The sequence below is a fragment of the Mustela erminea genome, chromosome 6 (genome assembly GCF_009829155.1).
Source record: "Mustela erminea isolate mMusErm1 chromosome 6, mMusErm1.Pri, whole genome shotgun sequence".
Lineage (NCBI taxonomy): Eukaryota > Metazoa > Chordata > Mammalia > Carnivora > Mustelidae > Mustela > Mustela erminea.
This window is the reverse complement of record NC_045619.1, coordinates 17,292,097-17,314,074: the sequence shown is the minus strand read 5'-3', so window position 1 is coordinate 17,314,074 and position 21,978 is coordinate 17,292,097. Positions and strand designations below refer to the sequence as shown.

The following is a 21,978-nucleotide window of genomic DNA, read 5'->3' as shown; positions in this document are numbered from 1 at the left end:
GGGAGGTAGGTAGTGATGTCACCTTCTTATGATGAGGAAACAAAATGTGGAAAAGTATTCATGCAGAGGGAGGTTGGCTCGCTAGTGAGCCCACGGGTAATTCCTGATGCCTCCCCTCGGTGTCCTCTGATTACCTCCTCAGAGGCTTTCATGACTCACCCGATCTGCCTCATGTGTGATGTTCGTGGTATTGATACTATGATGGCTGTTCCTGTTTGGGCCCGTGGCTTCTTGTGCCCGGAGGTGGTGCTAGCTACCGCCGTGCTAGCTGCACCTCAGGTAGCCCTGTGGAAGGGCCATCACTCACAGAGCTCATTGGTCTAGGAAGCCTCACTCTTGGCTTTGATCTTGAGAAACGGACAACAGCGGTGTAGTCATCTTCATTTGGTCGGGTAGCTGCTTGCCGCTCTTCAGCTGTCCATGTGGAAAACAGATACGAGGTCGGAGAGGACTCGTGTGACCATTGCCAGAAGTGTATCTGGATGCCATATGTCACTCACTGGCTTGGGGGTGCTGGTGGGTGTCAGCTTGTCCCCAGCTTGCTTACAGAGGGCACGGCTTTAATGCCTTCAGCAAGAGGAACAGGAACTGGCCTTAACTTACTCACATTTAAAGTTATAGTGATGAGCATTTTTTAAAAATGCCTGTTTCACATCTCTCTGACTTAATCCTCACAATGACCTTGTGAGCTTGCCGAATGCAATTCTGCTTTTTAAGCAAGGAAGCAGATACTCAGCATTTTAGTAACTTGCTCGGTGTTGCTGGGCCAAGCCCAGGTCTGTCTGGTTCCCTAGCTGCCTCTTCAGGGACCGCTTTCTTTAAACAAACAAAACCCCCTCACATTCTGAAGTACCCTAGGCCAGCTCAGGGCTCAGCACATGGGTATCGATGTATATTCATGTGGCAGGTGTGTTTGGGGCACCTATTTATGGGCTAAGCACTGGTAGAAGCAAAAAGATAAAGAAGGCACAGCCTCGTTCTTTAAGGTCATTCTGTTTGTTGGCATCTGCCTCCCTTCTAATTTCAGTGTGATCTGGTACCCGGAGAGGCTGCAGGATCACAGAGTACTTGTGATCGCATGTTGCACAGGTGTTTTCCTGATAGAACAAAGTGGTGAGTAAGGAATTCACAGCTATAAACAAAACAAATCAGAGAACGTCCCGGCTTGTTCACTTAAAGCGACTCTAGTGAGCAGTGCCCGGCAGGGAGAATGATGAGAGACAAAAGTGGAAAAGTAAAGAGGCTTTATGCTACAGAAGTGGGGGTCTGTGGGAGATGGCTCTGTTTATTTCGATGAATGAGGCTCAAAATGTTCTTTAAACACTTGGACTTTGCCCGCAAAAATGTTCATTTTAGAGATTATGTAGAGTGCAAGAAAATGAAACACAAAAACCACATATAGTTACATCCAGAAAAGAACCACTATTAATATTTTTGTATGCCTTTTATGTAGCCTGTGTTCTGTTTTGTTACTTTAAGATATTTTGTATGTTATGAGATGTTCTTAATATTTTTCTCGGTTGCTGTAAAATATTCCATATAATATTTTTATTTAGCTATCCCTCTTTGGTGGACAAAGTCTTTGCCAGTGTTTTGCTATTATGGAATAATAGGTTAGAAATATTTTTCTTTGTACCTAAATTTTTTGTTGTATTTAAAATTCTTTTTTGTAGGATAGATTACTAGAATTGATACCTGGTTCAGAGTATTAACACTTCTAAATTTCTAAATCCTTTCACAATGAGTTTTCCCATACTTACTGAGTATTAAGAAATAAGAGGTTTTTATAAAAAAAATTATCGTTTGTCAATCTGAGAGGTTAAAAAAAAGTCTTTATTTTAATTTGTATTTCTTTGATTATTAATGAGGCAGTTTTTTCTATATGTTGTAGCACATTTTCTGAGTTTTATTTCATTATCTGAATTGTGTATTCATGTTCATCATGGAATAATAATAGTAACAGGAACCCCCCTTATTTAAAAGATTCATTTATTTATTTATTAGAGCACACGCACAAGCAGGGGGAGTGGCAGGCAGAGGGAGAAGCAGTCTCCTCGCCTGATGCAGGCCCAGGACCCTGGGATCATGACCTAAGCTGAAGGCAGACACTTAACCAACTGAGCCACCCAGGCGTCCCTCTGTGAATCTTTTTTTTAAAATTTTATTTATTTATTTGACAGAGAGAGAGATCACAAGCAGGCAGAGAGGCAGGCAGAGAGAGAGAGGAGGAAGCAGACTTCCTGCTGAGCAGAGAGCCCAATGTGGGACTCGATCCCAGGACCCTGGGATCACGACCTGAGCCGAAGGCAGATGCTTTAACCCACTGAGCCACCCAGGTGCCCCTCTGTGAATCTTTTTTAAAGGATACATATTACACGAGTTAGGGGCACCTGGGTGCCACAGTCGGTTGAGCATCTGCCTTCTGCTGGGGTCATGATCCCGGGGATCAAGGGATCGAGCCTTGTGTCAGGCTCCCTTCTTGGCAGGGGGCCTACTTCTCTCTCTCCCTCTGCCTGATGCTCTGCCTACTTGTGCTCTCTCTGTCAAATAAATAAATAAAATCTTAAAAAATATATATTACATGAGTTAGCAACTACTACTAAGCAGTGACTGTGTGCCAAGAACAGTGCTAGGCATTTTACATACATCCTCATTAGATTCCCCACTTTACAGGTGAGGAAGCAAAGGCTCAGAGAGGCAGAGTCCTCCACCTGTGGTGCCTATGACTAGCGACCTACAATGGATAATGAACCCATGAAAGGTGGACTCTTATAATTTATGTGTAAGAGGAGGCCCTCCAACATTTGTTCCAAGAACGAAAAGAATCAACAGTTCACTAGAATGTATATCTGGCAGTTAAAGAGAGCTTTATCTTGCTTCATAAAAAGTTTAATATAATCTGGCTTTTTTGGAACACCTGGGTGGCTCAGTCGGTTAATCTTCTGCCTTCAGCTCAGGTCATGATTCCAAGGTCCTGGAATCGAGTCCTGAGTTGGAATCCCTGCTGAGCAGGAAACCTGCTTCTCCCTCTGTCTGCCTCTCCCCCACTTGTACTCTCTTTCTCTCTCGGACAAATGAATAAAGAAAATCTTTTTAAAAAATTATAAATCTTGGGGCGCCTGGGTGGTTCAGTGGGTTAAGCCACTGCCTTCGGCTCGGGTCGTGATCTCAGGATCCTGGGATCAAGTCCCGTGTTGGGCTTTCTGCTCAGCGGGGAGCCTGCTTCCCTCTCTCTCTCTCTGTCTGCCTCTCCATCTACTTGTGATTTCTCTCTGTCAAATAAATAAATAAAATCTTAAAAAAAATTATAAATCTAGCTTTTTCATATGCAAGTACATTGGGAAGAAGATATTAATTAAACACTATGTTAGATGCATTATATACATTATCCTGTTTATTTTTTATTTTTCTAAATTTATTTTTATTGAAGTAAAATTTTTTTTTAAAGATTTATTTATTTATTTATTTGACAGAGAGATCACAAGTAGACAGAGAGGCAGGCAGAGAGAGAGAGAGAGAGAGAGAGAGAAGCAGGCTCCCTGCTGAGCAGAGAGCCTGACATGGGACTCGATCCCAGGACCCCGAGATCATGACCTGAGCTGAAGGCAGCGGCTTAACCCACTGAGCCACCCAGGCGCCCCATATTGAAGTAAAATTAATTGAAGTGTTATATTAGTGTCAAGTGTGCAATATAATTATTCAACAATTCTATACATTACTCAGTACAGTTTTAATCCCCTTCATCTTCATTTCATCCATCCCCCCCTCTTCTCTTTGGCAACTACCAGTCTGTTCTCTGTACTTAAGAGGCAAACATTATCCTATTTGATCCTTCCAACTGAAACAGAGGGACAGCATTATCCCACCTAGCATGGATTTGAACCTAGGTCTGAGTGATACCAAAATATATTTTCTACTTTTTACTTAAGAGAAACCCTTTCATAAAAGGTATGAGTCGTTTTCTTAAATAATCAGCTTCCCCACCCACCTTGCATTCATTCCAAAACAGAAATGTACTTGAATAGAAGTGTATATGCACAGATTCTTACGTGAATGCTACATAATCATTGGTCTCTGTGCTCTCGGTGCTCTTTATATAAGAGCAAAGCATGCACAAGCAGTTCAGTCAGTGCAGTGGATATCTCCACAGACAGCACCAAAACAGGTGTAGAGGGCGCCTGGGTGGCTCAGTGGGTTAAGCCGCTGCCTTCGGCTCAGGTCATGATCTCAGGGTCCTGGGATTGAGTCCAGCATCGGGCTGTCTGCTCAGCAGGGAGCCTGCTTCCTTTTCTCTCTCTCTGCCTGCCTCTCAGTGTACTTATAATTTCTCTCTGTCAAATAAATAAATAAAATCTTAAAAAAAAGAAGCAGGTGTAGAAAGCAGTCTTGGGGTTGGGGGCTGTATGTATGTAAGTTAGTGAGGAGCACTAGGACCTGTAAGGTCATTAGAGTGGGTCAGATCAGAGTTCAGCAGGAAGAGCCTGCTTGTATGACCTTGAGCAAGTTGTCTGACCTCTTTGTGCCTTCATTTCCTCATGTGTGAAATGGAGATAATAGAAATATCTGCCTCACAGAACTGTGTGGTTAAACTGGTTAACACCGGCCGTGCTTAGGACAGTGGCTCATGGATACTGCCATAAAGGGCTTCCTGCTGGGGTGCCCAGGTGGCTTGGTTGGTTAAGAGGCTGCCTTCTGCTCAGGTCATGATCCCAGGGTCTTGGGGTCGAGTTCTTCCTCTGCTTGCCACTCCCCCTGCTTGTGCTCTCTCTCTCTCTCTGACAGATATATAAATAAATAAAACTTTAAAAAAAGGATGCACAGAGTTTTTAATAGCATGGGGAAATTTTCTGTACTATAATGTTTAATGAAACAAAGTGGAGAGTTTAAAATGTTTTTTTTTTTTAAAGATTTTATTTATTTATTTGTCAGAGAGAGATCACAAGTAGATGGAGAGGCAGGCAGAGAGAGAGAGGGAAGCAGGCTCCCTGCTGAGCAGAGAGCCTGATGCAGGACTCGATCCCAGGACCCGGAGATCATGACCTGAGCTGAAGGCAGCAGCTTAACCCACTGAGCCACCCTGGCACCCTAAAATAGTTTTTATAGAATAGTCCTATCTTGTTTCTAAAAGGAAAAGGACTAGAGAGAAATATACAAGATATGAATAATCCCTCAAATATTTGTGTCTCTACCTTGCTAGTGCAATAGGCACTGAGGAAATAGAGATAAGTAGGATCTGATTCTTCGTCAGGGAAAAGTTGTCGTTTTTTAAAGATTTTATTTATATATTTATTTATTTGAGAGAGAGAGAGAGAGAGAGTAGAGGGAGCACAGAGGGAGAGAGAGGGAGAGAGAATCTCAAGCTGACTCCATGTGAGCGTGGGACTAAGACCCTGCCATCATGACCTGAGCCGAAATCAAGAGTTGGACGCTTAGCCAACTGAGTTATCCAGGTGCCCCAGGGAAAAGGCTTTTCTTCTTCTTCTTCTTCTTTTCTTTTTTTTAGTTTAAATAAGGGAGACAGTCACAATTCAGTGTAGGATGAAGTAGAGGGAGAAGTCAAACATGCTGCTTTACTTTCCGTTAGGAAGAATGGAGGATGCTGGTAGCAGTCACTGAGGAAGGAGGCAGGAGTTAGTCTAGGGGAGATGGTGAATTTGGTTTTGGACATGTTACGATTGTCTAACATGGATTATAGGCCAGTAGGTACATAGGTCAGGATGAGTGGGAGATACAGATCTCTGAAGGTTGACTCTAGGGGAGGTGCGGAAGAGCACTCAGGGAAAGTCTGTGGACTGAAACAGGAGACTTAGATTATGATTGCATCCAGATGCTGAGATTCTGAATGACTTTTTTTTCTTCCTTTGCTTTATATATGTATTTTTAAAAATTCCTATAATGTCAACATGTTTCCTGTAATGTAATAAAAGTGTTTTTTTTTTAAGATTTTATTTATTTATTTGACAGAGAGAGATCACAAGTAGGCAGAGAGGGAGGCAGAGAGGAGAGAGGGAAGCAGGCTCCCCACTGAGCAGAGAAGCCCGATGCAGGACTCGATCCCAGGACCCTGAGATCATGACCTGAGCCGAAGGCAGCGGCTCAACCCACTGAGCCACCCAGGCGCCCCATAAAAACGTTTTAGTTAGGATTTGGTTTGCCCACGTGTGGCAGCAAACCCCAAATAACAGTGGCTTATACTAGATATAAGCTTATTTCTCCAAGTGGCTCAGTCAGTTAAGCATCTGCCTTCGGTTCAGGTCATGATCCTGGGGTCCTGTGATTGAGTCCCTCTTCGGGCTCCCTGCTCAGTGGGGAGTCTACTTCTCCCTCGCCCTCTGCCCCTCCCCATTGCTGGCTCTCTTTCCTGGACTCTATCTAAAAACAAACAAACAAACAAAAAAAGCTTATTATTTCTCTCTCACCTAAAAGAAGTCTAGATGGTATGGTCTGTCCAGGGCTTTTGTGGTACTCCACAGTGCTGGATCCAATGTTGAATCCTGTGTTCATGTTCCACACTCCTCAGCATTTGTCTTCCATCTTGTGTTCCAAAAAGGAGGGTCCCAACTTCAGCTATCAATTGAAAGAAGAGCTGAAGTTGTTCTTTCCGTTTAAGAGCATTTCCTGAAAGTTGCGCTTGATAGTTTGCTTATGTCTTATTGGTCAGAATTGAGTCCCTTAGCCATATATATGCTGAAGGGAGACAGAGAAATGAAACCCTTATTTTGGGAGTCAAGTGCACAGGTAAAAATCAAGAGTCCGGTTAGTGATGCTAATAACATCCTGGTTTGCCAGCAGAATTTGCCAGCTGAGGTTGGTTCATTTGCAGATTAGTTTAATAATTTCCATATGAGCCGTACATTTGTCTCCTATTTAAATCATAAGTATAGAGGCACCCTGCTATGGTCATTACATGATGGTAGCTGGAAAATATTCTGCGGTCTTAGAAAGGCCAGTGACTGAACAATGACTGAACTAGAGGTCTAGTTATCTCACTTAATGGCTAACACTGAACCTGACTTTTCAAGGAGGAGTAGGAGGTAGTCCAACCTTGTCCACTGCAATACAGCCTCAAAAGAGTTTCTGAAAGATTATTACAGATATTGTAAATCCATAGATAAAGAAGTTCAGAAATCTTTTGGTGGAGAGCTACAATGTTCTCATTTGTCTTTATAGTGGAAAAAGTTGGTCTTAGTACATCTACGGTTTTAAATGAGACATAGATCACTCTCAGCTCAAATCAGAGTCTGGATGATCAGTTGCCATCCAGAAAGATCCAAGGCCACTTCATGAGGTGACAGTAGTCTTCCATATAACTTGTAGTCATCAACTGTCTAGGGATTCTGGAATTTGGGCTCCTGGGATAATTAGAGGCAGACATTCCTTTTCTTATTTTTTTATAAAGATTTTATTTATTTATTTATTTGTCAGAGAGAGAGAGAGCACAAGCAGGGGGAACAGCAGCAGGCAGGGGGAGAGGCAGGATCCCCACCGAGCAAGGAGCCCGATGCAGGACTTGGTCCCAGGACCCTGGGATCATGACCTGAGCCTATAGCAGATGCTCAACTGACTGAGCCATCCAGGCGTCCCAGAGGCGGACGTTCTTAATATCAGCTACCTAATAGGGTTCAAGAAGTTAGAGGTTAACAATGGTAATAAACTGTATGGCTCTTCTTTCATCTGTAGGATCTAAAAACTATTTCCCACTATTAATTAGTACTCATACCACCCTTTGGCTGCTGGTAAGGGTGGCTGATCTCCAGTTTTTTTCAGATGAGACATCTAAGAGTTGACTTCAAGAGAGCCTGTGTCTCCTGAGGTTCTGCTGGCCAGTGGTTTTCTGTATTAAAAACATTTTCTTTACAAATCAAAACCACAGTGAGATACCACTTCACACCAGTCAGAATGGCTAAAATTAACAAGTCCGGAAATGACAGGTGTTGGTGAGGATGCAGAGAAAGGGGAACCCTCCTACACTGTTGGTAGGAATGCAAACTGACATATATATACATGTATGTATATATATGTATATATATGAAATGCTAAACAAAATAAGTCAATCAGAGAAAGACAATTATTTTATGATCTCATTGATATAAGGGATTTGAAAAACAAGACAGAGAATGATAGGGGAAGGGAGGGGAAAATGAAACAAGATGAAACCAGAGAGGGAAACAAACCATAAGAGACTCTTAATCTCAGGAAACAAACTGAGGGTTGCCATAGGGGAGGGATGTGGGAGGGAGGGAGGGTGATGGGCATTGGGGAGGGCATGTGCTATGGCCAGTGCTATGAATTGTGTAAGCCTGATGACTCACAGACCTGTACCCCTGAAACAAATAATACATTATATGTTAATAAAAAATAAAAACCAGAAAACAAAAAAAAAACATTTTCTTTCCTCGAGAATTGGGATGCGACACCAAGAGACCTAAAACAAAGGGAGTGCAGGGGGGGACTCTTTCCACGTGCTCCAGTGTGTGTATACTTTGTGTACATGGACGTGCAATTCGAGATCCACGTACTGATTCCTTGAGAAGTTCCTCACGTCTTTTCCATTTTTTTTAGCAAGTTGTTTAAGGAAATTGCATTTGTCTTCCTGCAGGTAAAGAACAAGTTCTGAGTAATGGGGATAGATAACTGGGGGAAAATGGCATGCTTAGCCATAGATTGCTAATTAAAAGAAAGATGAATAGGTTGCCCTTGGATTAAGTTTGGAAGATGAATAGCTTCCCCCTGAATTAAGTGTTGAATAGCGTCTCAGGTAACACGTTTTTGATGGTTACTGTGAATAATTTGTCAAAGGAGGAAATCCAATCTCTTAACCACTCTGTGGTCTTCCTAGATTTACACTGTGTGTAAGCACATAATGATGATAATAACTCGGATATTGAACACCTACCACATTCCGAGCGCTTTACATCTCCTCACTCATCTAATTCCTGCTGCTACCCCATGAGGTGGGGGTGCTAGATTTATCACCATTTTATAGATGAGTAAACAGAGAGGGAACAGAACTTGCCTAAGGGCATGCATCTTGCGCAGAAAAGCCTGATTCTGTGACTTCAGAGGAGGTTTCCCAACTACTGGGCCAACTACTATCACTAGAAAGCTGGATGATGCTGTGGGGTCAGTCAGATATTTACAAAAGAGGAGACCTGGACAGGTTTGAAGGTAGGAGGGCTTGAACAGTCTTGGACAGAAGATAGGGAGAGGATGTGTAAAGGATGTGGGTTCCCCTAACACCGCCTGGAATTGGAATAGCAATAGGTTGTGGGGCTCTGGTAAGGGGGTGCTTAAACAGAGGTAGAATGATCTATAGTCTTCTGAGATTGAGATTGCAGTCAAGTGTGAGGAGGTGTAGGAGGGGAAGGAGCTAGTACCTGATGACCTTGAGCCCTTAGGGGTTGTGCTGGATGGCATTGCTCCATTGTTAAACACGGAGGAATTCTGCAAGCAGGTTGACAGCTGGAAATCAGCCAAAGTGGGAGTATTTATACCACAGAAATTGGCAAAGGCTACAAATTCTGCCCCCAGCCTCCCAAGCCGGTTGACCAGAACACTCTGGACTTCTTCACTTCATTAACATTTGAAAGCCTGCTGTAGTGCCAGTTGAATTCAAACCCCAAGTGTGAGCTACTGTGGGTAAGGCGTTGTGCCAGGTACTGGAGCAATGAAGACCGGGCCCTCAGGTGAAAAATACCGTAGTGGAGAGGGGAGAGTATGCAGTGGAAATCCTGCCCTAGCTGTCAGACCTTGCTTGGCCCACTCCCTTAAACTTGCTTTCCTCGTCTGCGAATGGAAATAGTAATACACATCTCAAAGGGTTATTGCCGTGATTAACGAGAACACGTAAAGCTCCTGACCCAGACATGCTCCGTAAGTGACTCTTCTCAGCACAGCAGACATGTAAACAGTTTTAATGTAGGTTGATGTAAGAAATTAAAGAGTGACTGGTTCTGTGTTTGATCAGAGAAGGCAGCACAGAGATCGTGATCCCCCAGGCAGGATTTTGACATTTTCATAGAGGATGTTTCATGGATGAAGTCTGCCCTGGTCTTTGTCAGGAAGTTAATGGGTTTTTTGCTTGTGTGTTTGTTTTATTTTGTTTTTGTCCCTACAGCATGTTGCTTTTGCCTCTTTTTGGCTACTACCTCATTAGATATTGTTGAATTGTAAGACAATGTATTTGGAGATAGGCACACCTGGGTTTTTGGGTTTTTTTAAAGATTTGTTTGTTTATCTGTTAGAGAGAGATCGAGAGAGCAAAATCAGGGGGAGCAGCAGGCAGAGGGAGAAGCAGACTCCCCACTGAGCAAGGATCCTTCTGTAAGACTAGATTCCAGGACCCTGGAATCATGACCTAAGCCCAACACAGACGCTTAACTGACTGAGCCACCCAGCTGTCCCAGGCACACCCGGATTTATATCCTAACTCCAGCACACCTGTTTTGTGACCTTTGGCAAGATTCTTAAGTTCCTGAAATTTCAGTTTCTAATTTTTTTTTAAAGATTTTACTTACTTATTCATTTATTTGACAGAGATCACAGGTAGGCAGAGAGGCAGGCAGAGAGAGAAGGAGGGGAAGCAGGCTCCTTGCTGAGCAGAGAGCCCGATGCGGGGCTCGATCCCAATCATGACCTGAGCCGAAGGCAGAGGCTTTAACCCACTGAGCCACCCAGGTGGCCCTCAGTTTCTAAGTTTTAATTTGGTGTAATGCTTAGATGATTTTTGAGGATTAACTGAGAATGTAGGGGAAAGAACCAGACGCTTAGCTGCCTTGTGAACCCCAAAGTGAGCTCAACATATATTTATAGTTTCATCTCCCATTATGCGGAAACGCACCATTTCTTTCCTATGGCTGTGTCTTTGTATGCACTGCTCTCTCCCTAGAACAAATTCTGTTGAAGAGCTAGAATAGCATCATGATGATTGCCAAGGACCAAGGGTCAGTCTCAGCTCTGCCAATTGTTATTTAGGCCGCAGTGGGCGAGATAATTATCCTTTTTATACCTCAGGGGTTTTTTTGGCAAGCACTGAAACATTCTCCGGCATTTCTCCCACTCCTATTACTTTTACCTTCATTATTCCTCAAGATATGTTTCAACTATCACTTGCTTTGTGAGGCCTTCTCCAATTTTCTCATACCATTATTTGCTTTCCCTACTTGAAGTTGATGGACCACCACATTTTGGTGAACACTGTGGTGAGCATAAATAATCCTGGAACCTGCCTACATGGGGCAACCTACGTTTAGACAAATTAAACTTAGATAAAATAAAAGCATCAGATGCGCAATTGCACTAGCCATATTTTAAGTGCTCAGTAGTCACATGTGCTTAGTGGGACAGTGCTGGCTGGACAGTGGTTGGGTTGGACCATGCTGATACAGAACATTTCCGTCATCATAGAAAATTCTGTTGAACTGTGCTGTCCTGGGAGGAGGCTGACTTTGATCAATAATCATCAATAAAAATATAATTGCAGTTATGATAAGTAGCAAGCAGAAAGCATACATGGCGACCCGAGCATTTCACTGGGGGATGTGACCTGTGTGATGGCTTCCTCAAGGACTACTTGCTTGAACTCAGATCTGCTGAACGACTGGCAGTTGGCACAGACCCATGGTTAGGTAATTAAAGAGACTGAGAAAAAGGCCAGTGGCTGGGGTCTAGAGATGGACGGCAGGTTTGGGTGTGGTAGAGAGGTACAAGTACCGCAGAGGATCTTGTTAGAAAGGACATGAAGGAGCTGAGAGGCTGAGTAACTGGACAGTCTAGTCACTGATAGATGCTGGGTTTGATTGAAGTCCGTGCTGCATCACAGATGCATAGTCAGAGGACTTTGCCTCTGTAGTGACCTCCTCGCACTCCTTTCTTCTTAGAAAACTGCCAGATTTCCCTCTACTAGGTTGGCTTTTCAGCATAAATGTATTATATTTCATATTTATATCATATTATATTCATTGTATTTAATGTTTGTTGTATTTATATATATAATATTATAGATTTTCAGCTCTAATAATTTCCTTCCTGGACAAAACTAAACGACACACCTTCCTTGATCCTACATCCTTCTTCAGCTACTTTCCCAGTTTTCTGTTTTTTGTTTTTTAAGATTTTATTATTTATTTGATAGAGACAGAGAGAGCACAAGTAGGCAGAGCAGCAGGCAGAGGGAGAGGGAGAAGCAGACTCCCTGCTGAGTAGGGAGCCCAATGCTGGCCTTGATCCCAGGACCCTGGGATCATGACCTGAGCCGAAGGCAGAGGCTTAACGTACAGAGCCATCCAGGTGTCCCCCACCCCTACCTTTCTGTTTTTATAGAAAAAAAAAAAAAAAAGAATATATGGCTATACTCACTCCCTCTGTGTCCTTTTTTCCTGTTTCTTGTTGAACCTCCTCTAATCAGGCTTTGTTTCCTCCCTCATTTTCACAAAAATCAGTAATGACATCCATGACTCAGTTTGTATCTTGGACTATTTCTCAGCAGTACTTGACATAGTTGGTCTCCCTCCTTTGGGGAGCGCTTCTTCACTGGCTTCTGAGACCCCACATTCTCTTGGTTTTCCTCCCACCTCCCTCGAGTTTCTTCTCAGGCTCCTTTAATGGACCCTTCTCCTCCTCTGCACTCTGCCAGGGCTCAGTCCCGACTGTCTTCCACTTCTTCACTATATTCACTCCCTGCGTCATTCCATCTAGTCTGATGTGTGATGGTTAATCTTAATCTGGTTGTTTAGCCAGACACCAGGGCAGATGTTGCTGTGAAGGTATTCTCTGATGTGATTAATATGGAAAACAGTAGACTTTGAACGGGGCAGATTGCTCTCCCTTAATGCCAGTGGGGTTCGTTCAGTCAGTTGAAGGCCTTAAGAGATGGAGGTCTCTTGAAGAGGAAGGAATTGAGGCCGCCTTGAGACTCAAGACCACAACATTAAGACTGCTGTCATTTCCAGCCTGTTGGCCTGTCCTGTAGGTTTGGGACTTGCCAACCCCCACAATCCTGAGGACCAATTTGTTTCCCTCTCTCTCTCTGCATGCTGTTGGCTCTGTTTCTCTGGTGAACCCTGACTAATATACACAGTATTACAAATCTTTTATATTTGACTCCCAGATTATTATTTCTAGCACTCACCCCCCCCACCCCCCCTGCTCCCCACCGACTCCAGGTTTGCACACCAGCTGCCTACCCACATCTCCATTTGGATAACAACAGGTCTCTCAAAACCATACTGTGGATTTGTCCCAAACCCTATTTACCCAGTTGCCAAGGCTAAAACTCTGGAGTCATCGAATCTTCTCCTTCTTTTATGTCCCTCATTTCACCCACCTGCAAAATTTATGAGCTTTACCTTCAAATATCTCTTCTCACCCCTCAACCCAAGCCTTGCTCATCTTTAGCTTGGACCACCATAACAACTTTCTAGCTGGTCTGTGCTCCTCCATTCCAAGTCCCTACTGCCTTAATCTGTTCACACAGCAGAACAAACCTTCTGAGATACAAACTAGATTACTTCCCTGTCCTATCTTGTGATTCTTTGGCTTCTTTTCACATTTAGAATGAAATCCAAAGTCCTATGGCCTTTGCGTTCTGGCCTCTGGCTACTCCTCTGGCTTTATTATCTACCACTTTCTTCCTTGTTCACTGGGTTTTAGACACACTGATTCCCTTGTGGACCTTTGGACAAGTCAAGCAGGCTCCCAGTTTAGGACTTGAGCACTTCTTGTTTTCTCTTAGGAAGATCTCCCCCCTCATAAGTCTTGCTCCCTCCTTTCACTCTGGTCTCTGTTCAAGTGCCATATTCTTGGATCTTTCCTAACTTCTGTACCCTACTTCTTCTTCAGGGTACAAAGAATTCTTTCAAAACAGGTTCCCCCCCTCCCGTGAAGGGGAACAATGAAATGGGGTGGTAACTGTGGGGGTGGGTACATGGGCTCATGGGAGACTTTTTTTTTTTTTTTTAATGGGAAAACTACAGTATCTATATGATGAGAGAATGATCAGGCAGAGAACATGAAATTGATGATGCCGGAGAGGGAAGCTAATTTCAGGGGTGAAGTTATTGAAGACTGAGAAGGCAGGAAGAAAGGAGAATCTGTACACAAGTGGAGGAGTCGGCCTTCGTTAAAACAGGGGTGAAGGTTGAGAATATGGCAGCTTGGTGATTGAGAGGAAAATGGGAGGGAGTTCTAGACAGAACAATCAGTCAGGCAATTGATTCTATTTTCTTAAGATAGAAAGCAGGTCATGAGTTAATGGCAAGGTATAGGTGTATGAGAGGTTTGAGAAAATAGGAGTTAAGTATGAAGTATTTACTTTGGAAACTAAGAAAACAAATCTACCAGAGACACAAAGGACTGCTGGGCAGCTTTGGGGACACATTGAAGTTTGGGATCTTGACTTTGAAGTGACATCACTTTTCATTTCTGTATTTTCTCCAGCAATGTTTCGTTGTATTAGTAAGGTATGGAGTTTGTGGAGAGCTAGGTTTAACAAGGGTGGGCCTTGTCAGTACAATTGAGGAGTTTGGAGTTTGAGGGTCTTGGAGAGCTACAAGTTTTGAGCAGAGAAGATTTGAAGGTCAGGAAGATTGTTCTAGCTCAGTATGGTGTATATGTGTGTGAGAGAAACTTATTATAGGAGGAATGGTAGTTTAATACAATAGGGCCCTCAATCAGATACCTGCCCACTTCTGTTTACAGTGTGCTTACAGGAGAGCTCCGGAACATTGAGGATCTTTTCCAGCCTTTCCCGAGTAACTTACTGTATATAGCAGGTTCTGGGACAAGAGTTGGCCTCCCCAAAACCCGCTTGGATTTACATGATTTATAATTATTTTTAGGTATTTGGGACCCCCAGAATAGGGAACAAGCTATCAGCATTGGGTGGGAATCAGAGGTTTCCCAGAAGACATGACATTTCAGATGAGCTTTGAAGGAGTAGGCCTTAGGGAGGAAGCTTATTTTAGGCAGTGTAATAACATGAGCTCAGTCAAGAGATGTTAGAGTTAGGTCTAGACCAAATGCAGTGTGATGAGAAATGGTGGGAGATGAGGTACTTCTCCCATTACCCAGAAACTAAGTAGCTAAGGAGTTCTCTGTATTTTGTGACAAGCATAAGGCATCTGAGCCCTTAACTGCAGCAAGAAAGGTCTGAAAGAAAAGTGAAGATTTTTGAAAATGATTTTTGAAAGTGATTTTTGTTAACTTAAAAAACAAGCTATATGGAGCAACTCTAAGTATTTGTGTTATAATTTGCTCACTTAAGAACGCTGAAGTTAGAAATGCCTTTTTTGTTACGCTGTTATAAGATGTGAACTATTGCAACTCTGACCTATGATAAGAGGCTCACAGAAATCAATCCTTATCATTTGCTTTCAGTATATTATTTCCAGTTAAGTGATTTTACAGTCCCTCTCTATCTTGAGACATACCTTTGAAGGAAGCTGTAGTTTCTGTATATTTTAGGAACAAGGAGTTTATGACCCTGGTTCATAGGTCATTACTGTGCACATTAAATGAGTTAAGGCATATAAAAATGGTTAACAGAGCTGGGCCCAGCAGCCAGGAGGAAATGTTTTCCACCCTGGAGTCCTGGCTTTCTTGCCCTCTCATTGTTCATCCTTTGCTTCTTAAATCTCGTTGTTTCCTGAACACCTGTTCTAGACCCATACTCTGTTCAAAGGACCCCAGAGGAGGTGAGGCATGCATTTTGGGGTATACAATCAACCTGCAAGGAGAGTGACCATTACGGTATGCTGTGTGTGTGTGTGTGTGTGTTTGCACAAGTGCATGTGTGTTCAGAAGCTGACAGGCATTATACGAAACCTCTAGCCTGGGCTTATGAATGGACCCACAGGTGTGAACTGTGGTTCACCTGCCACTTCAGAAAAGGCAAGGCTGCCCTGAAGCCTTAAGAAGCCAACAGTCCTTTCACCCCCGCCTGCTTCCCTGGGCCGGCACCCAGACAAAGAAGTGGGAGAGACATTCATGCACTCATTTATTTACTCAGCAAATATTCGCAGCTACCTACTGATGCAAGGTGCTGAGTAAGAGTCTGAGTAAGAGCAGGAAGTGTGAGGGAGCGCGGCTCACTCGGGCGGCGGCAGGTGGTTTGGCACGGCTGGAATCAAAGACAGTTTTCCCTAAAACAAACATAACAAACCCAAACCTGAGTGGGTTAAGGAGGAAGGAGGTGAAGGGGAAGTCCTGTGTTGGTGAGAATTTGTCACTTTTCGGGATTACCCAGCATGAGTTAGGTGTTTCTTTTGAAAGCCTGATAATTTCCTTTAGAGAATCGCCAGACTGACTAATCCATTACCTAGGGGCAGTGGGTCCCCAACTTTGCTGTTCACTAGAATCACCCAGGGAGTTTAAAAAAACAAAAACAAAAAAAAACCCCCAAAACTTCAGATGCCTTGGTCGCACCCAATACCCATTACCGCAGAATGCCTGGGAGTGGGAACGAAGGCGTCAGGATCTTTAATAAAGAGCCTCTCGTGATTACAGGGGGCGGCCAAGTTCCGGAGTCCCTGCCTCAGGGCAGAGTCCAGTTTTGTTCGCTAAAACCCTCGGCTTTGGGTTCTGGTTCCAAACATTCTTCGCATTGTTTTTGCTCCTTCCTCGGGTTGGGGGCGCTCCGAGCAGGAAGAGGATGTGGTGTGTCACCCAATTAGGAGGTCCCACTTCGCTAAGCCCGTCGGCGTAGTCGGCAGCGCCGCACGGGAGTGGATTTCTGCTTTGTCATTCTGACTCTGGCGACCGGCCCGCCCGTTCCGAGCAGGGCGTGGCCTGCGGGGGCCGCGGGGATCCCGCCGCCCTTTCCCCTCGCTCCGCCGCAGTCCGCCGTGCCTGGGAGCCGCCGGCGCGCACAGCCTGCTGCCCGGAGCTCGGGTCCACGCCAGCGGTGGGTTCGCGGACAGCCGGCAGAGCGCCGAGCCTCTGGGCTGTGAGGCCGCGGACGGGGGCCGCCGCCGGCCGCGTGCGCTCCGGGTCGCGGAAAGCGGAGCTGTTTTGAGGTGTGTTTGAGTCCGGGTGAAGCTCTTCCAAGGCGGCGAGCTTCTTGGCCGCGTTCGCGGTTGCGCGTGCGTCGGTGGGACCGGCCGGCCCCGGTCCGCCGCGGTCGGCCCCGCTCGGCTGGTGGCTTCCTTCCGCTAGCTCTCTGTGGAGACCGGGTGCAGAAATGGGGAAAAAAAAAAAAAAATGAGTGTGTGTGTCGTTCGCTACTGCGCGACTGTGGGAACGCGGATGATAATGTGACGAGGAGACGGACAGATCCTCGACAGCGCTAAGGGAGGAGAGCGATTTAAAGAGGTCTCTTGGGAAATTTTCCCATTGCATCCCCGGAAATCCTGAGCTGGCAAATCGTCCCAGTTTACAGCTGGGGAAACCGAGGCTCGGAACCACGTGACTTGCCCCAGCCTCCGAGCGGGGACCGCAGCGAGGGGACCCCGCGCGTGTTTCGCTCGGATCGGGCAGTGCCGGGTGGCGGGGAACGGGGCGCCCGGCCCCTTGTGGACTTTCTGGCCGCTTGAACTCGGGAGAAAAGGACCCGCTGGGACCTCCTTCCGAAGAGCAGCTGCGGGGGTGAAGCGCCGGTGGGGGCAAAGGCCCGGAGGAGCGCTCGCTGCCATTACTGTTGTCAGACAGCCGCCCTTGGGAGAGTTGGTGTGATTTCTGGCTCATGAATGGGCCCGAGGATGTTCGAGTAACTGGAGTCTATTTTTAATTCCATCACTGACTCACTGCTTACCTGAGTTCACCCGTTTGTAAAATTGGGCCATTACCTGCCGGTCTGTCAAGCAGGGTGTTGCTCTGGCTTCAAGCTTCTGAAATGAAAGCGCTCTAAGAGCGCCGGCTGTTCCTAATTTTGCCTCGTGGTTTCAAATTTCAAAGAAACCTGGGAAGTCGGCTTCTGGCGTCCCGTGTGGAGGCAGAGTTCAAAGGCAGCTTACAGGGGGAGGCGTCTGCTGGAAGCGGGGATGCCGGCGCGCGCGGGGGGCTGAGCCGCGTCCGCAGCGCCTGCTCCCGCGAGGCGGCCGGCATTACAGCGCGGCGGCCCCCCGCCCCCCCCGCGTCGGGAGCCGGCCCGGGGCGCTGCGGCCAGCGCGCAGGTGTGCGGGAGCCGGGCGCGAGCGCGGGGACGGCGTGCGGGCGGGGGGCGGCGCGCGGGAGCCCCGGGCCGCGTGGTTGGGCACACGGAAGCCCCGCCCCTGCCGCGCACTTCCCGCGGCGGCCGGGCCGGCGGGGCTGACCCCGCGCCCCTCTTTGCTTTTGTGCGGCAGACGACGCCAGCGGCCTGGAGAGAGCGCTCTCGGAGCTGACCTCGGAAGCCGAAGTGCCCGTGGTGTTCGTGAAGCGGCGGAAGATAGGCGGTCATGGTCCAACCCTGAAGGTAGGTGGGGGGCAATAACGTTCTTTACCCGCCGGCGCTGCGAGGGAGCCCGTGGAGCCGGCTGCACTCGCGGCCCTCCTCGCAAGGCCGCGGTGGCTGCGAACGGACCTTCGCACGGAGCATGTCCTGAAAAACGACCAAGAAGCCCCCAGGGGCCAGCTCACGATCGAGGGGTGGAAATGGATGAGTCGGCGGGTAGATTCAGAACTGGGGAGGCTTGGATGGGAATGTGGAACTTTCCATCTGTTAAAACACGCGTTCAGAAAATTGGTTTTCCTCCTATTTCGCCTTCCTTTGCCCCTCCTGGTCAATCTAGATAACTCAGAAATTGCCAGCAGCAGTGTAAACTGCCGAAAGTGAGTTGTTTGAAGTATTGAGAAAAGGGTATCAGGAAATGCCGATCTTCGTCCATCCCTATCATCTTCCTCTTTAATGCTCTGGGAGGGAAACCCAGAAGCCCCAGGCTCTGGGGAGCGCAGCCTGCAAGCTTCTGGAGTGAGTTCATTTCCCTTCAGGTATCTCTTTTCTAGCCCAGAGTTAACAGTTGGGTGGAGGGAAAGGAGAAAAAGAAATCTTTCCTTTGGCTTGTGGCAAGCGTGATGGCACTCCTTCCTTAGGACCATGCACTGCGAGGTCGGGTGGATGGGTCTGGCTATGGTAGGGGCAAAATGCTTGGAGGTGGGGTGCGTGTTTAGGAGGATACCCAACATCGACCAGGTGTGGCTGGCTACCAGGTTAGAAAGCCTCTAATCTCATCACTTTGATGCATTTGCTGTAATGTTCACTGATTATCTTTTTGTCCTAGTCTGTATTCATGTAATTTTTAAGAAATGGAACTCATACTTAAACATTGCCTTCTTAGAAGTAAACCTGAGGCCTTTGTTAAATGTAAAAATCTACTTACATATGTTCACATTGAGGAAGAATATTAATTAATTTGCATTTTTATTTGCGATTTTTCTTCTAAGGGAATCTTATTACCATTTTGAAGTGGACTAGGAAATGCAGATAGACTTCAGAAACAAAATAGCAACTTAATGTGAAATAATTAACGGATAAAAAGGCTTTTAGTTTGATTTAAAGAGTTTTGTATTAGTCAGACCTTGAGTTTGCAAGTCAGATGAGACAAAGGTCTATTAATACTACTTTCTGTCTGATTGTTCTGTTTTCTCTACCTGTGTCATAAATTTGCACTTAAAGACTTATGTGTGCATTTGACCTTTATATAAATTCTACAAATGGTTCTGGTTTTAGCATCAGTGGGAGTAAGAAGAATCAGTTTTTAGAAGTTTTGAATCCACTTTATTGGTATGGTCTGATGTTTTCAATCCATATGATGGTTAATTTCAGAAATTTAGTGGGGTGCAGTGCCAGGATTGAAAATATACCACCAAGTCATAATTTAAATTTAAAAAATAATTTCGCACATCTCTTTTAAGTAAGCTTACCATTTTACTTTGTATCATTTTTTTGTTGTTGTTTTCTAATGAGTAGTAAGGCATGGAAAAAGAGACACAAGGAAGTAAGGATGGATTTTTTTTTTTTTAAAGATTTTATTTATTTATTTATTTGACAGAAATCACAAGTAGATGGAGAGGCAGGCAGAGAGAGAGAGGGAAGCAGGCTCCCTGCCAAGCAGAGAGCCCGATGTGGGACTCCATCCCAGGACCCTGAGATCATGACCTGAGCTGAAGGCAGCGGCTTAACCTACTGAGCCGCCCAGGCGCCCAGTAAGGACGTATTTTTAAATATTTGTGGATTTCCAGCCAGCTGTTGCCCAAATTTGGGGCTAAATGGTGGGTTTTGAAAAATCTCTAGGGCATGTTGGATTTGAGTGGAGAAAGGCATTTATTTAGTGGAGAATTAAGTGTTTATAGGATTAGTGTTATAATCCTAAAGTCCACACCAAAAGAAAAGGTTCAGATTTTATACTTAAATGCAAGATAAAAAAGGGAGAGGGGGCTCCTTAAAATGCATGCTTTTCCTTTCTCCTCTTGTTTGTTCCTTCGTCTCCCTTTCCCTTCAGTAAACACAGTAGTAGCCGCAGCAGTAGTAGGAGCAGCAGCAAAACCTACCTTGCTTTAAGGAAGCGTCTTTTAAAAAAACTAGTGTATGGGCCACCTGCGCAGAATCCCCTGGAGTGCTTGTTAAATGTACATGCCTGGGCTTTACCTGAGGTCTTAAGTAAACCTTAAGTAAACCTTAAGGGCTAGGATCTGCCTTTTAATTTATTTTAAGCAAGTTCCCTCAGGTAATTCTTAGGATAAATATCACATTTGAGATTACTTTCACATATAAGGTAGTTTGGTCAAGATTGGTTGCTAAATAATTAGAATTGGTAAAATTGAGAGGAAAAGGGAAGAGAATGGAAAAGTATGTATTGACATTACTGAGTGCAGGACATAATTAAGACTAGCAGTTTGAGATAATAGTCTTGGGAGATAAGACTAAAACCAGCAACAGGGGACTTAATTTCTTCAGGTTAATAGTAGGACAGATGCCAGGCAGAAAGCAGTGCCTGACTGGCATCCAGGTGAATTCTGGGCTGTTGTGGGTGGAGCTCGGGTGTGATCCTGTTGCCGTTGAGGCTCCAGCCCCACAGTCGGTTGTTGTGGCGGTTGTTGTGGCCGTGTGGGTAGACATTTAAACAAAGGCAGGTCGTCTCCTTTCCGCCTGACTTCTACAGTTACCAGAAACCGGACACTTCACCGAATAAACACTGGGAAATTGGTGGTAATTTAATAACTCTTCAGCCATCCCCTTTCTTTCTTAATTCTCTACCAAAATTGGCAGAGAACTTTGTGTCTTTTGATTTTTCCTCCCGACATAATCCTTCAGGGGAGATTAGGGGTATTCTTGCTCTGGCAGAGAAGGCGGCCTGAGGAGGATGGGAAGGCTGCTTTGAAGACGGGGGATGTGGACAGGCTGGCTGACATAAGAAGGTAAGGGGTAAGCACAAGTAAATTTCTTTGGGGCTGGTTTATCTAGCAAAATTTTTAGTAGTTGTGAATCCGTGTTGAGACCCCATGCCTCGTCCTCCCACTTGAACTCAGGGACAACACAAACCTCCTTTTTGCTCTTCTTCTGTTGGTCCTGGCTTCAGATTGCCCCTGGGCTCTCCTGTCTATTCACTTGCCAGGGCTTGACTGTTTTCCACACATGCCCGCGGTCTTTATTAACTTTTGCCAGGCTCTTCCAGGTCCTCAGTTCCTCTTGCCTAAACCGCTTCAGCAGTCTCTCTAACAAGCCTCCCACTTTTGATCTCCCGCTCCTTCCAGCCCATGTGGACTGGATCTTGGAGGCATCTTCTGGTTGCTCCTTCCCTGCCCCTAGATCTGCATGCAGGGTGTAGGGCACACCCTTGAGCTAAGTATTCTGTTTTCTCCAGGGCCTGGCACCCACCTGCTTTTCTGGTTATTTCTTCCTCTGCTCCCTTACCTACTGGAAGTGGAACCACCCTTGCAGCTAGAGTTCCTGAAATTTCCTACCTTTGTTCAATTCTTTATTCCAGTTTCTGATTTATCTTCTTGCTCAAACTGACTTTTCCAATGGCCTACCTGTGTCACAGTACAAGACCCGATGTGTCCATT

At 45.4% G+C, this 21,978-nt stretch overlaps 1 protein-coding gene across 1 annotated transcript in view; it reads left to right on the top strand.

Annotated features, from left to right (window-relative positions):
- Positions 1 to 16,680: 16,680 nt before the first annotated feature.
- Positions 16,681 to 21,978, top strand: part of LOC116592906 (thioredoxin reductase 1, cytoplasmic) — a 63,714-nt gene continuing 58,416 nt past the window's right edge. Inside the window, exons 1-2 of the mRNA XM_032346538.1 lie at positions 16,681 to 17,012; positions 18,279 to 18,388. The gene's annotated coding sequence lies outside the window, so the exon portion shown is untranslated. The remainder of the gene's footprint in view (positions 17,013 to 18,278; positions 18,389 to 21,978) is intronic.